This window comes from Salmo trutta, chromosome 34, assembly GCF_901001165.1.
Source record: "Salmo trutta chromosome 34, fSalTru1.1, whole genome shotgun sequence".
In the NCBI taxonomy this organism is placed as follows: domain Eukaryota; kingdom Metazoa; phylum Chordata; class Actinopteri; order Salmoniformes; family Salmonidae; genus Salmo; species Salmo trutta.
In genome coordinates, this window is record NC_042990.1 from 25,409,436 (window position 1) to 25,433,271 (window position 23,836).

Here is a 23,836-nt window from a genome sequence, read left to right on the forward strand (position 1 = left end):
TCTATCTACCAATAGGTGACCATGCGAGGAATTGGAAAACCTCCCTGGTCTTTGTGGTTGAATCTGTGTTTGAAATTCACTGCTCGACTGAGGGACCTAACAGATAATTGTATGTGTTTGGTATAGAGATGAGGTAGTCATTCAAAAATCATGTTAAACACTATTATTTCACACAGAGTGAGTCCATGCAACTTCTTATGTGACTTGTTAAGCAAACGTTTAGTCCTGAAACTATTTAGTCTTGCTATAACAAACGTTTAGTCCAGAAACTATTTAGTCTTGCTATAACAAACGTTTAGTCCAGAAACTATTTAGTCTTGCTATAACAAACATTTAGTCCAGAAACTATTTAGTCTTGCTATAACAAACGTTTAGTCCTGAAACTATTTAGTCTTGCTATAACAAACGTTTAGTCCAGAAACTATTTAGTCTTGCTATAACAAACGTTTAGTCCTGAAACTATTTCGTCTTGCTATAACAAACGATTAGTCCTGAAACTATTTTGTCTTGCTATAACAAACGTTTAGTCCTGAAACTATTTCGTCTTGCTATAACAAACGTTTAGTCCAGAAACTATTTCGTCTTGCTATAACAAACGTTTAGTCCTGAAACGATTTAGTCTTGCTATAACAAACGTTTAGTCCTGAAACTATTTAGTCTTGCTATAACAAACGTTTAGTCCAGAAACTATTTAGTCTTGCTATAACAAACGTTTAGTCCAGAAACTATTTAGTCTTGCTATAACAAACGTTTAGTCCTGAAACTATTTCGTCTTGCTATAACAAACGTTTAGTCCTGAAACTATTTCGTCTTGCTATAACAAACGTTTAGTCCTGAAACTATTTAGTCTTGCTATAACAAACGTTTAGTCCAGAAACTATTTAGTCTTGCTATAACAAACGTTTAGTCCTGAAACTATTTAGTCTTGCTATAACAAACGTTTAGTCCAGAAACTATTTAGTCTTGCTATAACAAACGTTTAGTCCAGAAACTATTTAGTCTTGCTATAACAAACGTTTAGTCCTGAAATTATTTCGTCTTGCTATAACAAACGTTTAGTCCTGAAACTATTTCGTCTTGCTATAACAAAGGGGCTGAATACTTGACTCAAGACATTTCAGCTTTTAATTTTTGATTCATTTGTAAACATTTCGAAAAACATATTTCCACTTTGACATGATGGGTTAATGTATGTAGGCCAATGACAAAACATCTCTATTTAATCAATTTTACATTCAGGCTGTATCACAACAACATGTGGGAAAAGTCAAGAGGTGTGAACACTTTCTGAAGGTACTGTATAATACATAGGTGATACCACCCAGTATATCTGTTTTCATGAAATATGCATGTTTTGGGGAATATGTCATCTTTTACTAATGTATTCATGTCAATATGGAATGAAAGGTCTTTAGGCCAGCAGCAGTATCTTAGACTAGCCTAGTATATTGTCAACAAGAACATGTTGGAACAAACACAAATAACATGCAAACTGTGTTCTCGACTGTAGAGGTGTTGGCGTGTCTGCACAAACTGATTGCTTGTGTGTGAGTGTGTAATACAGTACATATAGTGTGTGTGTGAGTACTACCCTCTCCCCTGTCCAGTCCTCACAGGGATAACTACAGCGTGATACATTATCTCAGAGCTAAATATAGTTTGAGTTCTCTAGCTCTTGTGGTGCGTAGTACAACTCTGCACCAGGAGTACCTCGCTCTCTCGCTCTCTCGCTCAATTCAATTGTCTCTCTCTCCCTTCACCTCTTTCTCCCTCTCTCTCCCCCTTCTCCCTTCCCTCCTCCCTCCACCTTAATCTATCTCTCCTTCTTTCTTTCTCCTTTCCTTTCTCTCTCCGTCAGTGTGTGTCTCTTTAAGGGGAGGGCAGGCAGGCATGCCCTCTCCTCTTCCCCTGCTCACTTACACACCATGTAGAGTAGAGAGAGAGAGAGAGAGAGAGAAAGAGGAAGAAGGGAGATGAATAGCAACAGCAGAGAGAAACAGAGAGGGAGAGAGTAGGGGAAAGAAAGAAACAGACAGACAGACAGACAGACAGACAGACAGACAGACAGACAGACAGACAGACAGACAGACAGACAGACAGACAGACAGACAGACAGACAGACAGAGGTGTAGGACCGGAGAGAGAGAATAGAAGACAGAGGAAACACCTTGTGAGAGGAACCACAGACAGACAAGACACGTCAGTACAGTATAATACAGTATAGTATAGTACAGTACAGTACAGTATAGCACAGTACAGTATATTACAACCAAACAGCAGACAGCACACACAGGACAGATAGACAGACACTCAGTGTGAGGACAAAGTGTCTGAAGTGGCTTACCAGTGTGTCTGGAGTAGCCTTCTGGAGTGGCCTTCTGGAGTGGCCTTCTCCTGCTGCATGCTAACAGCCTGCCTCTCACTGTCACTCTCTCTCTCACTCTCTCTCTGCCTCTCCCTCTCTCTCTTCTTAGCTCACACTGTCCTTCTCTCTTACAAAAAGCCCTAGAGGGTGCCTCTCTCTCTCACACTCTCTTTCTAGCTTTCTTTCTCTCTCTCCCTCTACCCGGAACGAAGCAGAAAATCCCAAACAGAGTCCTGGTGGAGAGGGGTGTGCTCCGTAGGAGAGAGCAGAGCACACACACACACACACGGCTCCTCCCACGCCTCCCTCCACCAACTTCATCAGGTATTCATTCAGAAAACATGCACGCCAGCTGGCAGGCTGCCCACACTACACTCACAAAGAGAGAGGGAGACAGGGAGGAGGGGAGGGAGGGATAGGGAGTGATTGAGATAGAACGAGGAAGGGAAGGTGACATAGTGAGAAGGGGAGAATGTGAGAGATAAGGAGGGAGGAAGGAAGGAAGGAAGGAAGGAAGGAAGGAAGGAAGGAAGGAAGGAAGGAAGGAAGGAAGGAATGGAGGGATAAAGAGAGCAATAGAGATTAGAGAGATTATGAGAAAGAGGCCATTGAAAGAGAGTGATACACACACACACACACACACGCACACACACACACACACACACACACACACACACACACACACACACACACACAGACAGTGAAATAGTACTGCGACATTCAAAGATATGCAGAGTAAAAGCTTTTCACTAACAACATGAAATGCAACACAGAGACAGAACATGCATCCCTCCCATACACACCTACACACACCTCCATAACCCAGCTACCGGCCCTCACAAACACACAGGTAAAATGTCATGAACCCATACCAGTAAAAAAATAAAAACGAATGAACCCATATCAATTACTACAGCTACAACTACTGCAGAGAGAAAACACTGTGCTCAGCTCAGTGCACCGTCCCTCCTCCCCACTAGAGGGTAGAGGGCCATCTCCCTCCTCCTCACAGAAAGCAGAACTACACTACAAGCAGTCGCTGTTGTGTTAGCTGACCTAAATAAAGTTGATTTCCAAACAAATATGAGATGTTCTCTTCTGCAGTGAGGAGAGGAGATGAGTGTTATATTAGGAAGCACGGACACACAGTGCTAATGCGTCCCAGTAGACATGCCAGACCCACCTAGGCCTAAACACATCGCTGCTTCCTGTTGGTGTTGTGGGGTTGACTTCTTTGCTTACTGTCTCTCTCCCTGGGGAGTAGGTAGATGTTAACCCTAACCACTGACTTAGGGTTAGTTTTAGTTAACTCCCCTAATTGTTCAGGTTAGTATTGGGGTTGGGCGAACTGTTCTTAGAATTGCTTAAGGTCACCTTCTGCTTCAAGCCTCTCATGGTTACATGGTTAACTCATATACTACCAAATCAGAGCCCATGTTATCGGTGGGCTCTTACTGTAACACTGTTCATTCTGACATCTCTATTTGTAGTAGGTAAAAGGGTGACATGGCAGAGTACTTTTTTACAAGTCAGTCAATTAGGATTAGGATAGTGGCCCTCTGTCTTTGTGGGTCAATCTGTTTTAGATCTATGGTCAACGGAGCTACAATCTATGTTACCGTAGCAGCAAATTAGCCACGCTCTGTAATTCAATTAGTTAGTGTGTTGTTTATTTAGAAGCGAGTGCAGTCAACTGAAACTCACTAAGAGGGAGAGGAGGAGAGGGGTAGCAAAACAACAGTCAACCATACTGAAACTCACTGAAAGGGAGAGGAGAGGGGTAGCAGAACAACAGTCAACCATACTGAAACTCACTGAGAGGGAGAGGAGGAGAGGGGAAGCAAAACAACAGTCAACCATACTGAAACTCACTGAAAGGGAGAGGAGGAGAGGGGTAGCAGAACAACAGTCAACCATACTGAAACTCACTGAGAGGGAGAGGAGGAGAGGGGTAGCAGAACAATAGTCAACCATACTGAAACTCACTGAGAGGGAGAGGAGGAGAGGGGTAGCAGAACAACAGTCAACCATACTGAAACTCACTGAGAGGGAGAGGAGGAGAGGGGTAGCAGAACAATAGTCAACCATACTGAAACTCACTGAGAGGGAGAGGAGGAGAGGGGTAGCAGAACAATAGTCAACCATACTGAAACTCACTGAGAGGGAGAGGAGGAGAGGGGAAGCAGAACAACAGTCAACCATACTGAAACTCACTGAGAGGGAGAGGAGGAGAGGGGTAGCAGAACAATAGTCAACCATACTGAAACTCACTGAGAGGGAGAGGATGATAGGGGTAGCAGAACAACAGTCAACCATACTGAAACTCACTGAAAGGGAGAGGAGGAGAGGGGTAGCAGAACAACAGTCAACCATACTGAAACTCACTGAGAGGGAGGGGAGGAGAGGGGTAGCAGAACAACAGTCAACCATACTGAAACTCACTGAGAGGGAGAGGATGATAGGGGTAGCAGAACAACAGTCAACCATACTGAAACTCACTGAAAGGGAGGGGAGGAGAGGGGTAGCAGAACAACAGTCAACCATACTGAAACTCACTGAAAGGGAGAGGAGGAGAGGGGTAGCAGAACAACAGTCAACCATACTGAAACTCACTGAGAGGGAGAGGAGGAGAGGGGTAGCAGAACAACAGTCAACCATACTGAAACTCACTGAGAGGGAGAGGAGGAGAGGGGTAGCAGAACAATAGTCAACCATACTGAAACTCACTGAAAGGGAGAGGAGGAGAGAGGTAGCAGAACAATAGTCAACCATACTGAAACTCACTGAGAGGGAGAGGAGGAGAGGGGTAGCAGAACAACAGTCAACCATACTGAAACTCACTGAGAGGGAGAGGAGGAGAGGGATAGCAGAACAACAGTCAACCATACTGAAACTCACTGAGAGGGAGAGAAGGAGAGGGGTAGCAGAACAATAGTCAACCATACTGAAACTCACTGAGAGGGAGAGGAGGAGATGGGTAGCAGAACAACAGTCAACCATACTGAAACTCACTGAGAGGGAGAGGAGGAGAGAGGTAGCAGAACAATAGTCAACCATACTGAAACTCACTGAGAGGGAGAGGAGGAGAGGGGTAGCAGAACAATAGTCAACCATACTGAAACTCACTGAGAGGGAGAGGATGAGAGGGGTAGCAGAACAACAGTGAACCATGAGGCATCAAAGCCGAAACGGCATACTTTTAAGAAACTATTGGCCAACAACAAATCCAATCCCTCCTAGGAATTTTGAACAATATATATGACCTATAATCTAACATTTAAAATTCTGATAGAAAACATAACAAAACTAACAACAATGACAAATGGTTTGATGAAGACTAGATAAAATCTAAGAAAGAAATTGAGAAAACTTTCCAACCAAAAACACCTAGACTCAGAAAACCTTTGCTTACGCCTTCACCACGGTGAAACACTAAAACAATAAAGAAATACACTAAGAAAAAAGAAGAAACAGCACACCAGAAAACAGCTCAATGTCATTAAAGAATCCATTAAATCAAATCACTTCTGTGAATATTTTAACACACTAAACAAAAACAACACGAAGAGCTACCTATCCAAAATGGAGATGTATGAATAAACCACTTTTCCAACCTTTTCGGCCACATAACAAAGAACCAATAACAAAAACATATACATGATAATTTACTAAACTTAGAATCAGCTATTAAGGACTACCAGAACCCACTGGATTCTCCAATTATATTGGATGAGCTTCAGGACAAAATATAAACCCTCCAACCCTAAAAGGCTTGTTATGTTGACAGTGTACTAAACAAAATGATCAAGTATACAGACCCCAGATTAAAATAGGCTATACTTAAACTCTTCAACATTATCCTCAGCTCTGGCATCTTCCCTAATATTCGAGAACCCAGGTCTGATCACCCCAATCCACAGAAATTGAGAAAACTTTACCCCAATAATTACTGTGGAATATGCGTCAACAGAAATCTCTGAAAAATCCTCTGTAGTATCATCAATAGCAGACTCCAACGTTTCCTCAGTGAAAACAATGTCCTAAGCAAATGTCAAATTGGCTTCTTAACAAAATACTGTAAGACAGACCACTTATACACCCTGCATACCCTTATTGATAAACAAACTAAACTAAATAAACGTTTTCTCTTGCTTTGTTGATTTCAAAATAGCTTTTGACTCAATTTGGCATGAGGGTCTGCTATACAAATTGATGGAAAGCGGTGTTGGGGGAAAATAATATGACATAAAAAAATCAATGTACACAAACAACAAGTGTGCAGTTAAAATTGGCAAAAAACACACACATTTCTTTCCACAGGGCCGTGGGGTGAGACAGGGATGCAGCTTAAACCCCAGCCTCTTCACATATATATCACCAAATTGGCGAGGGCACTAGAACAGTCTGCAGCACCCGGCCTCACCCTACTAGAATCTGAATTCAAATGTCTACTGTTGACTGATGATCTGGTGCCTCTGTTACCAACCAAGGAGGGCCTACAGCAGCACCAAGGAGGGCCTACAGCAGCACCAAGGAGGGCCTACAGCAGCACCTACACTTTCTGCACAGATTCTGTCAGACTAGGGCCCTGATAGTGAATCTCAGTAAGACTAAAATAATGGTGTTCCAAAAAAGGTCCAGTCGCCAACACAAAAAATACAAATTCTATCTAGAAACTGTTGCCCTAGAGCACACAAAGAATTATAGCTACCTCGGCCTAAACATCAACACCACCGGTAACTTCCACAAGGCTGTGAACGATGTAAGAGACAAGGCAAAAACGGCCTTCTATGACATCAAAAGGAATATAAAACTTCACATGGCTAAAAATACTTCAATCAGTTATAGAATCAATTGCCCTCTATGGTTGTGAGGTCTGGGGTCCACTTACCAACCTAGAATTCACAAAATGGGACAAACAACCAATTGAGACTTTGCATGCAGAATTCTGCAAAAATATACTCTGTGTACAACACAAAATCCCCAAACATTGCATGCAGAGCAGAATGAGGACTATACACACTAGTTATCTATCAACATCCAGAAAAGAGCTGTTCAATTCTACAAGCACCTAAAAGGAAGTGATGCCCATACATTCCACCACAAAGCCCTCAAGTATCGAGAGATGAACCTAGAGAAGAGTCCCCTCAGCCAGCTAGTTCTGGAGCTCTGTTCACAAACACAAACACTAACAAACCCCACAGAGCCCCTGGACAGCAACACATTTAGGCCCAATCAAATTAAGAGAATGCAAAAAGATAACTATTTGACACACTGGAAAGAATCAACCATAAAACAGAGCAAATTGGAATGCCTTCTTCCTTCCTCATGTTTTCATTTCTTTCTTTCTTTCTTTCTCAACTGTGTTTTCTCTCTTCTTCTCTTTCTCATTGGTAAGCAGGAGAGGAGAGCACTGTCAGTAGCAAGTCACCAAGGTGACAGCTGAAAGGTTCACACACCACAGCCTGTACATATCAGAGAGAACCCACACCCTCCTCACAATCACACACTGCAGCCTAGCTACAGCCACTCAGAAGGAATACTCTCTCTGCTTCTATCTTTCTTTCTTCCTCCTTCTCTCCATATTTATATCTCTCTCTCTTTCTGTCTCCATCTGTACCTCTCTCTCCCATCTTTTCCTAACGCTCCAGAGAAACCATTCCAAAGCACTTGAAACGCCGGTCTCAACATCTATCTGACCCCACTAAACAGAAAGAACTATGAGTCAACCGATCTGACGGAGAAATCACGGAAATAACATTCAGCAGAATCTTTACTTTGTGTGTGTGTGGATGGGAAGCAGTACAGACATAAACACTACCTTATCAACATGCAAACTGCATACTACTGGCCTGGGTTGTAGACATAAACCCAGTGGGTTGTTAAGCTGAAATAAATCTGTCAGTCCTTCAGCCTTGTCCTCATCACGAACCCTCCTGTTAGCCTGTGTACTCTCTGTGTACTATGACACTATCCTCCTCCTGCTCCCATTCACCAACTGCCTAATCCACTACAACCTACTACTCACACACAGAGAGAGAGAGGGAGTGTGTTCGTGTGTGTGTGTGTGTGTGTCTGGGATTAGAAAGGGAGAGGAATGGACGGGCAAAGCATTGCTAAATCCCTCTATTGCTCTATAATCCTATAGGCTTGAGTACACAAATACACAAACAGAAACACAAACAAATTCACACACACACACACACACACACACACACACACACACACACACACACACACACACACACACACACACACACACACACACACACACACACACACACACACACACACACACACACACACACACACACACACACGTTCACAGACTCATTCAAGGACACATTCATACAGAAACAATCCACTGATATCCCAACAATGACAATAATACAAACCAACTAAAAAAGGATTTTGTTTTGCAAAGAGAGAGAGAGAGACAGAGAGAGAGAGACAGAGAGAGAGAGAGAGAGAGAGAGAAAAAGAGAGAGAGAGAGAGAAAGAGAGGGGTGACTGAGCGAGACAGAGAGAGAGAGAGAGAGACAGAGAGAGAGAGAGATAGAGAGAGGGGTGACCGAGAGAGGGAGAGAGAGGGAGAGAGAGAGACAGAGAGAGAGAGAGAGAGAGCGAGAGAAAGAGAGAGAGTGATAGAGAGAGAGAGGCTAGAGAAATCAAATTCACTTCAATACAACGTTACAACATGTTGTTGACACTGTTACATTTAGAGTGACACCATCATCCCAGGAACCCTAGACCCACTCCAATTCACATACCGCCCCAACAGACCCACGCAATCTCAATCGCACTCCACACTGCCCTTTCCCACCTGGACAAAAGGAACACCTATGTGAGCTACTCGCTGTTTATTATCTATGCATAGTCACTTTACCCCTACCTACATGTGCAAATTACCTCGACTAACCTGTATATAGCCTCGTTACTGTTATTTTTTTTGTGTTACTTATTATTTTCATTTTTTTTACTTTAGTTTATTTAGTAAATATTTTCTTAACTCTATTTCTTGAACAGCATTGTTGGTTAAGGGCTTGTAACTAAGTATTTCACGTTAAGGTCTACACCTGTTCGGCGCATGTGACTAATACATTTGATTTGATTTGATTTTCTGTGTTCCATAGCTCCTTTCAACCTGCCAGGCCTTTTGCTCACAGACGGACCACTAATTAAGCAGACAGGACTTCCATGTGACAGAATCTAACAACGGATAAGTGTGTTTGGTTGTGTGTGTGATAGTGTGTATGTGCGTGCTTACCCGTATGTGTGTGTGAGTGTGCATGCGTGTTTGTACTCTAATAATAAGATGGATGACCTCTGATTGTGGATTTGCTACCAAGGGGATACTCAAAACTGCAATATTCTCTGCTTTTCTGGAACATGGCAAGATACCACCCATGGCTATCCAACTCAATGGATTCTCCATTCACTCTGTGGATAGGACAGTGGAGTCGGGGAAATCAAGGGGGGAGGGGTTTGCCTCTTCATCAACAACAACTGGCGCGCTGACTGGAGCACGGTGTAAGTGTCGACCCATTGTTCACCCATCTTGGAATACCTCATAGTCAAATGCCGACCCTTCTGCCTCCCGAGGGAGTTTTCAGCTGTTATCGTGACTGTTGTATTCATTCCACCTCAGGACAAGAACAATAACAAGCTGACACTTAACGAACTATACGAGGCTATAACCAAGCAGGAAAACATCCAGTGGCTGCTTTTCTGGTTGCCGGCGATTTGAATTCCACGTCACTAGGACACATGATGCCCAACTTCCATCAACACGTCTCCCTCGCCACTAGGGATGATATAGTCCTGGACCACTGTTATTCTATCCACAAGCAAGCATACAAGGCCCTCCCTGCTTCCTGTTTACAAGCAGAAGCTCAAACAGGAATTACTCGTGACTCGCTCCGGTGAGAAATGGTCACCAGAATCAGAGATTATTCTACAGGACTGCTTTACTAGCGCTGATTGGAATATGTTTCGGGACTCAGATGATAACATCAACAAGATAACCACCTCCGTCAGTGGCTTCATTAGGAAATGCATCGGCGACGTTGTCCCCACAGTGAACGTTTGCTGCTTCCCCAATCAGAAGCCCTGGATTAACACTGAGGTTGGCGCTAACCTAAAGGATAGGGCTACCGCACACAGGGCTATCGCAGACAACCCCGAGGCTACGCTGAGGACAGGAACAACTAGAATAAGTCCCGCTATGACCTCCGCAGAGTCATCAAATGAGCAAAAGGATAATATGTGACCCGATTCAAGAAACTAGGCATATGTCGCAAGTTACGACTTCACAGGAGAGCCGCTTGAACGTGCATTTTCTTATTTATATCAACATGCATTTTTTGGCAGAAATGCCTTTCAAACATGTGAACTTTCATGTGCCTTAATAACAAACTTGTATCCCATCTGTAAATATGAATAAAATTGTTAAATTACGAGCCTTGTTGGTTAAGCCACAGAAAAAGTTAGCAACCTTCCCACTAGCCATGATTGGCTGAGATAATGAGTGGGCTGGACATGCTGAGAGAGGAGTTCGGATTGGTCTGCCATATTGAAGGCGTCTGTCTATTTGAACTCCTCAGTCTGTGTTGGTAATTCTGTCGAATGGGGCTTTTAAAAAAATGTATTATGTAGTGGAGCTGCATAAGTGTTGCTCTCCATTTTCTGGAGGATCAAGTTTTGAAATCAGTGGAATTCGAGTATGATAGCTAAAGAGATGGAGAAAACACCTGTCTCCAGGTTACATCTTCAAACTAAGGGCAACCGTGGTATGGCATTTCTGACAGGGAGACGCGTCCATGATGCATGTTGATGTATACAGGTAAGATAGTCTAGCGTTAGCTAGCTACAGTTTCCGATATTACACGTTTCTAATTTTGACAGAAAGTGGTTTCATTTCAAGCTAAAGTTTACTGTTAGCTAGCTATCTAACGTTAGCTGGCTGGCTCCCTAGCTGACGTTATTATTTGTTTCCCAGAGCCGTTTGCTTTTCTAGTTAGAGCATAATGTTAGCTAACGTTAGCTAACATTGGACCTGGTTGGTTAGCTCCCAGCACTGTGGCATTGTTGCCACTTTATTCATTGTTGTTTAACTAGCTAACGTTATCTGGCTGGCTCGTTAGCTAACGTTACGTGACGTGTGTGATTTTAAACGTTGTTTACCTAGCTAGGTACATTGTTTACTTAGCTAGCTAGCTATATGTCTTAAGCTAAAGTGTACTGTTAGCTAGCTAGCTAACATTAGCTGGCTGGCTCCCTAGCGGACATTATTATTCATTTCCCAGAGCTGTTTGCTTTTCTAGTTAGAGTCTAATGTTAGGCAGTGTTGGCACTTTGTTCATTGTTGTTTAACTAGCTAACGTTAGCTGGCTGGCTCGTTAGCTAACGTTACGTGATGTGTGTACAACACCCGTTGAATATGGCCGATGTCAGTAAACGTCTGCAAAAAAGCGTAATGAAATTGTTGCCAGCAGAGCTGGTTAGGCTGAAACAAGATGGGTGGGCCTAAAGCTTAAGAGGGTGTGAATGATGCTGAATGGGTGTAGACAAAGAAGAGCTCTTCACTAGATACCAAAACTTTCAAAGCAGAATTACTTTCCCATTGTTCCTCAAATGCAGTGTATGATATACCATTTTGTAGCTCTGAGTCTCTACTTTTATCCAATGTAAAAAACACCATTTCACATTTTGCTACATAAGACCGAATCCAGGTGGAATCATATTACACAGGCTCCGACGCCCGCTGCATGTGGCAGGGGCTACAGCTCATTACGGATTACAAAGGAAGACCCAACCATGATCAGCCCGACAATGCCTCTCTACCAGACAAACTCAATGCATTTTCTTTTTCTTTTTCTATTTAACCTTTATTTAAATAGGCAAGTCAATTAGGAACAAATTCTTATTTACGATGATGGCCTACCCCAGCCAAAACCTTTATGCATGCCTTGATATTAACAACATTGTGCCTGGTGTGAGCGCCGACACCAAGCCTAGACCCATTCCAATTTGAATACCGCCCCAACAGATCCATAGATGACGCAATCTCAATTGCACTCCACACTGCCCTTATCCACCTAGATAAGAGGAATACCTATGTGAGAATGCTGTTCATTGACTACAGCTTAGCGTTCAACACCATTGTCCCTCCAAGCTCATCACCAAGCTTCGGACCCTGGGACTGAACATCTCTCTCTGCAACTGGATCCTGGATTTCCTGACGGCCGCCCCCAGGTGGGGAGGGTTGGCAACATCACCTCCGCCACGCTGACCCTCAATACAGGGGCCCCACAGGGGTGTGTGCTTAGTCCCCTCCTGTACTCCCTGTTCACCCATGACCGCGTGGCCATGCACGACTCCAACACTATCATCAAGTTTGCTGATGACACGACGGTGGAAGGTCTGATCACCAGCGACGATAAGACAGCTCACAGGGAGGAGGTCAGTGACCTGGCAGTGTGGGACCAGAACAACAAACTCTCCCTAAACATCAGTAAGACCAAGGAGCTGATTGTGGACATCGACGGAGCTGCAGTGGAGCGGGTAAAGTGCTTCAAGTTCCTCTGTGTCCAAATCACTAAAAACTGAAAATGGTCCCCACACAAGCGCACATACCCCCTCAGGATGTTGAAAAGGTTTGGCATGAGCCCTGAAATCCTCAAAAGGTTCTACAGCTGTACCATTGAGAGCATCTTGACTGGCTTCGTCACTGCTTGCTATGGCAATAGCACCACCCTCGATCACATGGCGCTACAGAGGGTGGTGCGGTCAGCCCAGTACATCACTGGGACCGAGCTCCCTGAAAGGAAGGCCCGGAAAATCGTTAAAGACTCTCTCTGCTTCCGCACGGCAAGCAGTACCGGTGCATCAAGTTTGACACCAATAGACTTCTAAACAGCTTCTATCCCCATGCCATAAGACTGCTAAATAGCTAACTAAATAGCTATGCACACTCACAGGGCCCTAAACACTTACGCACTGACACTCCAACACACACACAAACACTCACTCCATCATTTGCACACACACACATAATATGCACATACATTTATACTGACTCTACACACCCGCTGACATATAATCATCACATACCCTGCTGCTACTCTGTTTATTATATATCCTGATGCCTAGTCACCTTAATCCTATACACATCTACCTCTATCAATCCAGTCTATCAATCCAGTATCCTGCACATTGTAAATATGCTACTGGAACTGAGCCTGTATATAGTGTGCTTACTTACCTTATCGTGTTCTTCTCATTTCTTATTTTTAGATCTCATTTTTGTTCTACCTTGTTATTTTTAGTACTACATTGTTATTGATTACTGCATTGTTGGGGTTAGAGTTTGCAAGAAAGGCCTTTCACTGTACTTGTGCACGTGACATTACACTTGAAACTTGATAGTGTGTGTGTGCTCACCCATATGTGTGAGGTGAAGTGATTCAGCAGGCTCTGTCATGTAAATGTCAACAGGCCCTTAAGGTCACTCTGTCAAAATATATCATATGAATAAAAGGTCCTAATTAGTTTACATGTAAACATCACAACCTTGTAAAGCAGCTAGACTGTTATTATTATGGGCTGTGTCCCAAATGGCACCATGCTCCCTATAGTGTTCTGATTTTCACCAGGGCCCATAGGGTGCATTAGGGAATTTAGTGCTGTTTGGGACATACCCATGACTTTTTGTTCTTAGGACTGAATCGGGTCGTCAAATTACCTCATAAGTTTAGGCTTGTTAGCAACTCTGCATCAGTGAACTAGGCTCGTGTGACCAGTACTGAGTTCCAAGATCTGAGTTCTAGGTGAAAAACAAGAACAAGGTGAAATAAATTCAAATGACTATTTATAATATGAACGTGGTCACCTAAACTGATCAAACAACAACCTTCCACATAGGTGTGTGTTTTATGAAAAATGGGCAACAAAAGCAAAACGTGTCTCAAAACTGGGGCACACACACATACAGACCCTCTCTCTCTCTTCACTCGCACACAGGGCCACGCTTTCTGGTTTGGTGTTGGACAACAAGGTGTTGGACAACAAGGCGTCCACACGCATGCACAAACACACACTGTCTGGCCAATCATCATCTACACATCATGTACATCATGATCTGTACAGGTGATTGTGCCTGTTATTTTGCTGCTACAGTAAAATGGACAGAAAAGTGGGTCTATTCAACATGGTAATGTTTCCACTGTGAACAGAACTATTGAACTAGTGCGTCCAATGTGCTCTCCGTATAACATAGCATCTTGTTGTGTAATGTAAGTCTTTTGTAAGGCCTAATCACCCCCATACTGCACACTGTTAACTACTGCTTCACATGGTGCCAATCCACTGCCCTCCTTCTAGACACAAACATATTGTCTCGAGGCACGGCGGCCATTTTAAAGGGCAGTAATGATTTATTTGTGACAGATCAAACGTTTAGACAGACCTCAGCTAATAAACAAGCAGTGTGTACTGTGGGTGACGCGCACACACGCACGCACGCACGCACGCACACACACACACACACACACACACAAACACATACACACTGCCCCCGCCCTCTACCCTGGACGACAGCTCTATAAACTGACCGTCATCTGATAGCATGGGAACCAGAGGACCTGTCCCAGGGAGAGGGAGAGAGCAGCCTACACACACTGATGTGCAGCACACACACACACACACACACACACACACACACACACACACACACACACACACACACACACACACACACACACACACACACTGTGCACTCTCGAAACACACAAGCACATACTCACTAACCAACACAAACACCTTTAAAAAACAAGGCCTGCATGAGGTACAGAGTCTAGGAAAGTCAGGGAGGGAAATCACACATTCAGAGAACAGAACAGTAAGAACCATACATTTACTTAACACAACAAGCCCGCAGTTGTAATTTACAGGCCATTTAACAATTGAACTATGTAGCAGAATGATGATGACATCATGTTAGAATGCTATCAGATGTGGATATGAATGAACTCTATGGAGATGCAGCATCACTACATTAGTTACTGAGGTCCCTTTGAACCAGGTGACGTTGTCAAGGTAGGTGTCAGGTCCTCTAAGGTACGTATGTATCCATCCCAGTTACCCAGTCACTTTCCTGAGTAATCTCGTGAGCCTTCTTTGAAATCTCCTGCTAGCTATCTTAGAATGTATTAATGGTTGTTAAGACAGACGATTTCCATAGTAACCATCCTAGCATAGAGGGGGATGATAAGGAGAGTACACTCCAGATAGAAGTTGCCCTTCCCGAAACCATAGCTTAAAGGTCCAATACAGACGTTTTTATCTAAATATCAAATCATTACTAGGTAACAATTAAGTACCTTACTGTGATTATTTTCAATTAAAAACATTTAAAAAAGAATACAAAAAAAGCTTCTTAGCAAAGAGCAATTTCTCAAGCAATAATTTTTCTAGGACTGTCTGGGAGGGGTTTGAGCGGAGAGGGGAAAACTGAAAATGTGCTGTTATTGACAAAGAAGTTTGGAACTTTCTTTATTATTGCTATTTTAACTCATTTCCCATCCTGGTGATGTCACCAGGCAGGCCAAAAGTCCATCCCACCAAAACAGGCTGACATTTCAGGTGGTCTTTTCAAACAGCTCTTACACTAAAAGGGCATTAACATCATTTTCAAAATGTCACATTATTTTAATCCATCCTCATAGTGTGGATATACTATTATTATACAGTACCAGTAAAATATTTGGACACACCTACTCATTCAAGGGTTTTTCTTTATTTTTACTATTTTCTACATTTTACTATTTTCTACATTGCAGAATAACAGTGAAGACATCAACACTATGAAATAACACATATGGAACCATGTAGTAACCAAAAAAGTGTTAAACAAATCAAAATATTTTTTATATTTTAGATTCTTCAAAATAGCCACAGGGTTGTCTGCGATATCCCTGTGTGCGGTAGCCCTTTGAAGGATGTCAAATATAAAATATATTTTGATTTCTTTAACACTTTTTTGGTTACTATAGGACAATGACCCAACACACCTCCAGGCTGTGTGTAACGGTCGTCGTACGTAGTGGACCAAGGCGCAGCGGGTTGAGTGCTCATAGTGACTTTTATTGAACACAAACAAAACAAAACAAGAAAATGATCGAACGAACAGGATTGCAGGCTAAACCACACAGCTATGCAACCACAACTTCCCACAAAGGGACAGGTGAAACAGGGCTACCTAAGTATGACTCTCAATCAGCAACAACGATGTACAGCTGTTCCTGATTGAGAGCCATACCAGGCCAACACAAAGAAATACACAACATAGAAAACCATAGAAATACAAAACAAGAACATTACCCAAAAACCCCAGAACACATAAATCAAACACCCCTCTTACATAAATACATATCCCATAAACCCCGAACCACATAAAACAAATAACCCCTTATACTGGTCAGGACGTGACACTGTGTAAGGGCTATTTGACCAAGAAGGAGAGCGATGGAGTGCTGCATCAGATGACCTGGCCTCCACAATTTTTATTTTACTTTTTTATTTTACCTTTATTTAACTAGTCAAGTCAGTTAACAACAAATTCTTATTTACGGCCTACACTGGCCAATTTCAATCACCCGACCTCAACCCAATTGAGATGATTTGGGATGAGTTGGACTGCAGAGTGAAGGAAAAGCAGCTAACAAGTGCTCAGCATATGTGGTAACTCCTTCAAGACTGTTGGAAAAGCATTCCAGGTGAAGCTGGTTGAGAGAATGCCAAGAGTGTGCAAAGCTCTCATCAAGGCAAAGGGTGGCTACTTTGAAGAATCTAAAATCTAAAATATATTTTGATTTGTTTAACACTTTTTTGGTTACTACATGATTCCATATGTCTTATTTCATAGTGTTGATGTCTTCACTAGAAAATAGTAAAAACTCTTGAATGAGTGTCCAAACATTTGACTGGTACTGTATATAAAAAACACAGACAAATCACGCTGTTGACTGCACTGAGCCTTTAACCATTAGGAAGACAAACCCAACACTGACCTTAAATCAGTTTCAAGGAACAACTTCATACTACTCTGAGAAAGTACATTCCTCCTCCATAGCCTGAGATCTCACACCATTAACACACCCTCGTCTCTCCTTCAAAATGATAAAATAGAGATAGGCAGCCTTTGAAATATTCAACTCTAACCTGGCACTGGCCTCTGTATTTCAGGAAAAGTCTCTTCACTCCTGTCTGAACGCACAGCTTTTAGAGAGGGAAAGAGGGATGGTATGAGAGAGGGATAGAGGGATGGTATGAGAGAGGGATAGAGGGATGGTATGAGAGAGGGAAAGAGGGATGGTATGAGAGAGGGATAGAAGGATGGTATGAGAGAGGGAAAGAGGGATGGTATGAGAGAGGGATAGAGGGATGGTATGAGAGAGGGATAGAGGGATGGTATGAGAGAGGGATAGAGGGATGGTATGAGAGAGGGATAGAGGGATGGTATGAGAGAGGGATAGAGGGATGGTATGAGAGAGGGATAGAGGGATGGTATGAGAGAGGGATAGAGGGATGGTATGAGAGAGGGATAGAGGGATGGTATGAGAGAGGGATAGAGGGATGGTATGAGAGAGGGAAAGAGGGATGGTATGAGAGAGGGAAAGAGGGATGGTATGAGAGAGGGATAGAGGGATGGTATGAGAGAGGGATAGAGGGATGGTATGAGAGAGGGATAGAGGGATGGTATGAGAGAGGGATAGAGGGATGGTATGAGAGAGGGATAGAGGGATGGTATGAGAGAGGGATAGAGGGATGGTATGAGAGAGGGATAGAGGGATGGTATGAGAGAGGGATAGAGGGATGGTATGAGAGAGGGATAGAGGGATGGTATGAGAGAGGGATAGAGGGATGGTATGAGAGAGGGATAGAGGGATGACACGTAAGAGAGAGTGCCAGGAAAAACAATTACTTTTCCTTCCCAAAACACGCTAAATAGAAGTGGGTGTTAGAATAAAGCCCAAAACTAGTTCTGAGACTTTGATATGCTGAGGCTATTTGTCAACCAATCAGATCCAAGGTTTGTGGAGTTTCGGAAAAGCCACATGGGTGAGATACTGTAGTTCTGCAAGAACGTGTGTGGTACGTGTGTGTATGTGTGCATGTGTGTGAGAGTGAAAGACAGAGGTAGCGAGAGAGATGAGAGTGTGTGTGTATGTGTGAATGAATGTGTGTACGTGTTTCTGTGTGTTTGTGTGTGTTTGTGTAAATATGATTTTGTGCAGATTTGAAGCCATTACATCAGCAGTTACCAAACTAGGAGTCGCAACTGGCTGACATGAAAATGGGGAATTTTCTAAATCCTGGTAACAAAATATATATAATAACAATTCTATTATAATATCATCTTTGTCTCTCAAAAACAGTGTAATATGGTTAACCTTAAAAATCTTATTGAAAATTATTAAAATCTAAAAGTAAAAATTCAACTAGAGAGCCCCCTTGGATTGTGGGAAAAGGCCACACTTGACCGTTGCACTTGAATCATTCCCACGGTGAATGGTTAGGCCCGCTACGCTATGAAACCACACACTATTGCCGAGACGTTGATATTACCGGCCGCAAAACAATGTGTGGGGAGGCTCACATCAATACCTCTGTCAGATGACACTGTGAAACTAAGAATTGATGCTATAACTACAAATCAAGGGGAAACTGACTGAACGACTCAAAAACTCCCTATCGTATGCTCTCCAAATGGATGTTAGCTGTGAGGGCCGAGATGCCCATGCATAGACTTTTGTTCGCTACTTGTCGGGGGATGCTACTCACAAGGACAAATCATTCTGTCTCACGATTCCCCATCATGAAACAGCACAGGGGATGTTCACTGTGCTGTGTGGCCTTATTGACGAAAAACAGATTCCATGGGATCGAATGGTGGGATTTTGCACAGATGGGGCTCTATCTATCACGGGACAGTGGGCAGGCCTCTGCACTCTAGTTATGAATGCCATATGGATGCATTGTATTATACACCCACTGAGCTATAATGGATACACCAACAGCAACTGGTGCCAAAAGAGCTGGGTGCAAAACTCAGAGATACGCAGCAGGTAACTTCAATTGTAAACTATATACATTGCACACGCCTGTTAAAAAAACGATGTGGGATCAGAGCATGACAATGTTCTATTTCACACTGAGGCCTGGTGGTTATCACCTGGTGGGTGGTTATCACCTGGTAGGTGGTTATCACCTGGTGGGTGGTTATCACCTGGTGGGTGGTTATCACCTGGTGGGTGGTTATCACCTGGTGGGTGGTTATCACCTGGTGGTTATCGAAGGGGAGTGTTGGAAAGATGTTGTGCATTGAGAAAGGAACTGTTGTCATTCGCAATGGATGTAAAAAACAGACTCTGTTGACTTTGAAAATAAAATGTTTCTCCTTGCCTATGTCACATACATATTTAGGGAACTGAGCGAACTGAACGCAAGCATGCAGGGGAAGTACAACAAAAATTATACAGATGAGTGACCGAATCATCCAAACGCATTCACGGGTCACAATGGAGGAGTTATGGTTCCTGACTCAAAGGGAATAACCTGCCATCTCCCTCCAAGCATTACAACTCATGGTACACTGATTCAGTGCTCTCGTCGGCATTAAAAACAAATATCGGTCCAGGTTGGATGTGAAAGAAGAGATGAGGTGTGCACTGTCGACCACGCCCCCTGACTTTGAGAAGCTCTGACAGGACATGCATCAAGCCACACCCATCTCATTAGTGGAAGTGAGATAAGAGAAATGATGTCAGACTAATTTGCAGTTGACTGTCATAGCCTCACATTAAAAATACATGATGGGGAGTTGAGAATACAATCAGAAATACTGTTAGAAAGTTTTGCAATTGACTGCCATAGCACTATTTGGCAGTTAATTACATCTTTTTTTCCCACATGGTTGGGGTCGTGAGATTTTTCAGATATTAAAATGGCGTCGCAGGCCAAAAAAGTTTGGGAACCCCTGCATTGCATGGTTCTGATTAGAACAGCACTGCTGCAGCGGCAGTACTGTGGAGAGAAACACACAGATGAGATGAGAGGGAAATGAGAAAGATAGGAGAGGAGGAGATGAGAGGGAGAGGAGATGAGAGGAGAAGAGCGATAGGGAGAGGAGGATATGAGAGGAGAGAGAGAGAGGGAGATGAGGAGATGAGAGGAATAGAGCGATAGGTAGGGGAGCATATGAGAGGAGAAGAGAGGGAGAGAGAGGGAGATGAGGAGATGAGAGGAGATGGAGAGGAGAGGAGAAGATCAATAGGGAGAGGAGCACATGAGAGGAGAAAGAGAGGGAGAGGAGGATATGAGAGGAGAAGAGAGGGAGAGGAAGCGATGAAGAGATGAGAGGAGAAGAGAGGAGAGAGAGAGGGAGAGGATGAAAGATAGGGAGAGGAGGATATGAGAGGAGAAGAGAGGACAGTGAAGGTAGCTAGCTTTAATACAATGACTGGTCTTTCTCAACCATAGCACAACAGAGGTGAGGGTGCGTGTGTGTTTGTGTGTTTACGATCCAGAACCTGACCCTAGTAAGCATAACAGCTCTCCATATGCAGCTGTTCCATGGAACAGGCATGACTCTCACATGTACAAACCTAACCCGTTAACCTGTCCCCCCCACACACAGACCCCAAATCCACACACTATCAGCCTGTAACCCAACACTATCTCCAGCATGCCACTGTGCTGTGACTCTGCAGATAATCCACTGCCAGTTTACCATCACCAGAGCAATGAGTGACCAGACAGGGTTAGTTAAACAAAAAAAACACGTTCATCTCTTCTGACCTCTTTTCTACGCCCTGAGCAATGGATCAAATGGAGCAACTGCATCCCCACTTTCAAAATAGGGGTGAAAATGTATGTGTTTACACCCCCACTTTTTTACCAGGAAGTTAATCAGGATCCATTGGGTCATTTGTCATTTTCAATGATTAGTAATGTTGTGCTGTTGTTATATTTGTATCGTTGTTTCATGTCCGATGATGTTGGTCCAATGGTGTTGCTAAATATAATTTGAGCGGCATGCAACTTGAGCAAATGAATTGTATAATTTCACTTTGCCTGTAAGAACCATGAGGTGCACGGCCCAGGCATGTCTTAGCTTCGCTGTATAACAGCCTCTGACTGAGTATTCCATCAGCCTACCAAAGGTTGCAATGAGTAGCTCGCAATTGAGAAATAATTAGTAGGCCTAATATTTGAATCTGTAAAATAATTTTCCTGTTTACAGGCATTTAACACCATTCCGCATTTTACCATCTATTTTCTCATCATCAATCGGTTAAATAACATTGTTCAAATGTTTTCATTCAGTTACAAATGTATCATTCTTGGGTGAGCCCCATATGCGAGCACACTGCGGCCGCGTTGCGGTTACAATGTGACCTAGCTGTGAATGTATGATTAGTAAGTCATATTGACAAAATCAGCAATTTATTCCCTCTTTGCATCAAATATTTATGCTGCTGAGACAAGTTCATTTTAAACATTTTCATGGTGACAGCGCTTCAAACACCGGTGCCCAAAAAAGTCCATGTTGGAGGAAAAGTGGTACGGTCGACTCATGTTTTTGCTGAGAACACACTTTTGTTATTCCTCATACTTTCATTAATATTCTGTTTCTTCACGATCTCTTGTCAAATACAGTGCCTTCGGAAAGTATTCAGACCCCTTGACCTTTTCCACATTTTGTTACATTAGAGCCTTACTCTAAAATGGATTAAATCGTTTTTTCCCCCTCATCAATCTACACACAATACCCCATAATGACAAAGAAAAAACGTTTTATTTTTTTGCAAACGGAAATATCACATTTACATAAGTATTCAGACCCTTTACTCAGTACTTTGTTGAAGCACCTTCGGCAGCGATTACAGCCTTGAGTCTTCTTGGGTATGACGCTACAAGCTTGGCACACCTGTATTTGGGGAGTTTCTCCCATTCTTCTTTGTAGATCCTCTCAAGCTCTGTCAGGTTGGATGGGGAGCGTCGCTGCACAGCTATTTTCAGGTCTCTCCAGAGATGTTCGATCGGGTTCAAGTCCGGGCTCTGGCTGGGCCACTCAAAGACATTCAGAGACTTGTCCCGAAGCCAATCCTGCATTGTCTCGGCTGTGTGCTTAGGGTCGTTGTCCTGTTGGAAGGTGAACTTTTGCCCCAGTCTGAGGTCCTGAGGGCTCTGGAGCAGGTTTTCATCAAGGATCTCTCTGTACTTTGCTCCGTTAATCTTTCCCTAGATCCTGACTAATGTCCCAGTCCCTGCGGCTGAAAAACATCCCCACAGCATGATGCTGCACACCACAACGCTTCACCGCAGAGATGGTGCCAGGTTTCCTCCAGACGTGACGCTTGGCATTCAGGCCAAAGAGTTCAATCTTGGTTTCATCACACCAGAGAATCTTGTTTCTCATGGTCTGAGAGTCTTTAGGTGCCTTTTGGCAAACTCCAAGCGGGCTGTCATGTGCCTTTTACTGAGGACTGGCTTCGATCTGGCCATTCTACCATAAAGGCCTGATTGGTGGAGTGCTGCAGAGATGGTTGTCCTTCTGGAAGGTTATCCTATCTCCACAGAGGAACTCTGTCAGAGTGACCATCGGGTTCTTGGTCACCTCCCTGATTGCTCAGATTGTCAGGGCGGACAGCTCTAGGAAGAGTCCTGGTGGTTCCAAACTTCTTCCATTTAAAATGATGGAGGCCACTATGTTCTTGGGGACCTTCAATGCTGCAGACATTTTTTGGTACCCTTCCCCAGATCTGCGCCTCAACACAATCCTGTCTCGGAGCTCTACGGACAATTCCTTCGACCTCATGGCTTGTTTCTTTTTCTCTGACATTCACTATACACTGTGGGACCTAATAAAGACAGGTGTGTGCCTTTCCAAATCATGTCCAATCAATTGAATTTACCACAGGTGGACTCCAATCAAGTTGTAGAAACATCTCAAAGATGATCAATGGAAACAAGATGCACCTGAGCTCAATTTTGAGTCTCATAGCAAAGGCTCTGAATACTTATGTAAATAAGGTATTTACAGTTGAAGTCGGAAGTTCACATACACTTAGGTTGGAGTCATTAAAACTCGTTTTTTCAACCACTCCACAAATTTCTTGTTAACAAACTATAGTTTTTGCAAGTCGGTTAGGACATATACTTTGTGCATGACACAAGTCATTTTTCCAACAACTGTTTACAGACAGATTATTTCACTTATAATTCACTGTATTACAATTCCAGTGGGTCAGAAATGTACATACACTAAGTTGACTGTGCCTTTAAACAGCTTGGAAAATTCCAGAAAATGATGTCATGGCTTTAGAAGCTTCTGATAAGTGGTCCCGTGTGGCTCAGTTGGTAGAGCATGGTGTTTGCAACGCCAGGGTTGTGGGTTTGATTCCCACG

General features: G+C 43.2%; 1 protein-coding gene across 2 annotated transcripts in view; it reads right to left on the reverse strand.

The window, feature by feature from the left end:
* The window catches only part of atxn1a (ataxin 1a), a 184,618-nt gene that overhangs the window by 24,411 nt on the left and 136,371 nt on the right, over positions 1-23,836 (reverse strand). The window contains exon 1 of one of the 2 annotated variants that reach the window (XM_029732410.1): positions 2,345-2,769. The exons of the other annotated variant lie outside the window; for it this stretch is intronic. The gene's annotated coding sequence lies outside the window, so the exon portion shown is untranslated. Of the gene's footprint in view, positions 1-2,344; positions 2,770-23,836 lie in introns of those variants that run through there. 2 annotated transcript variants of the gene reach the window in all.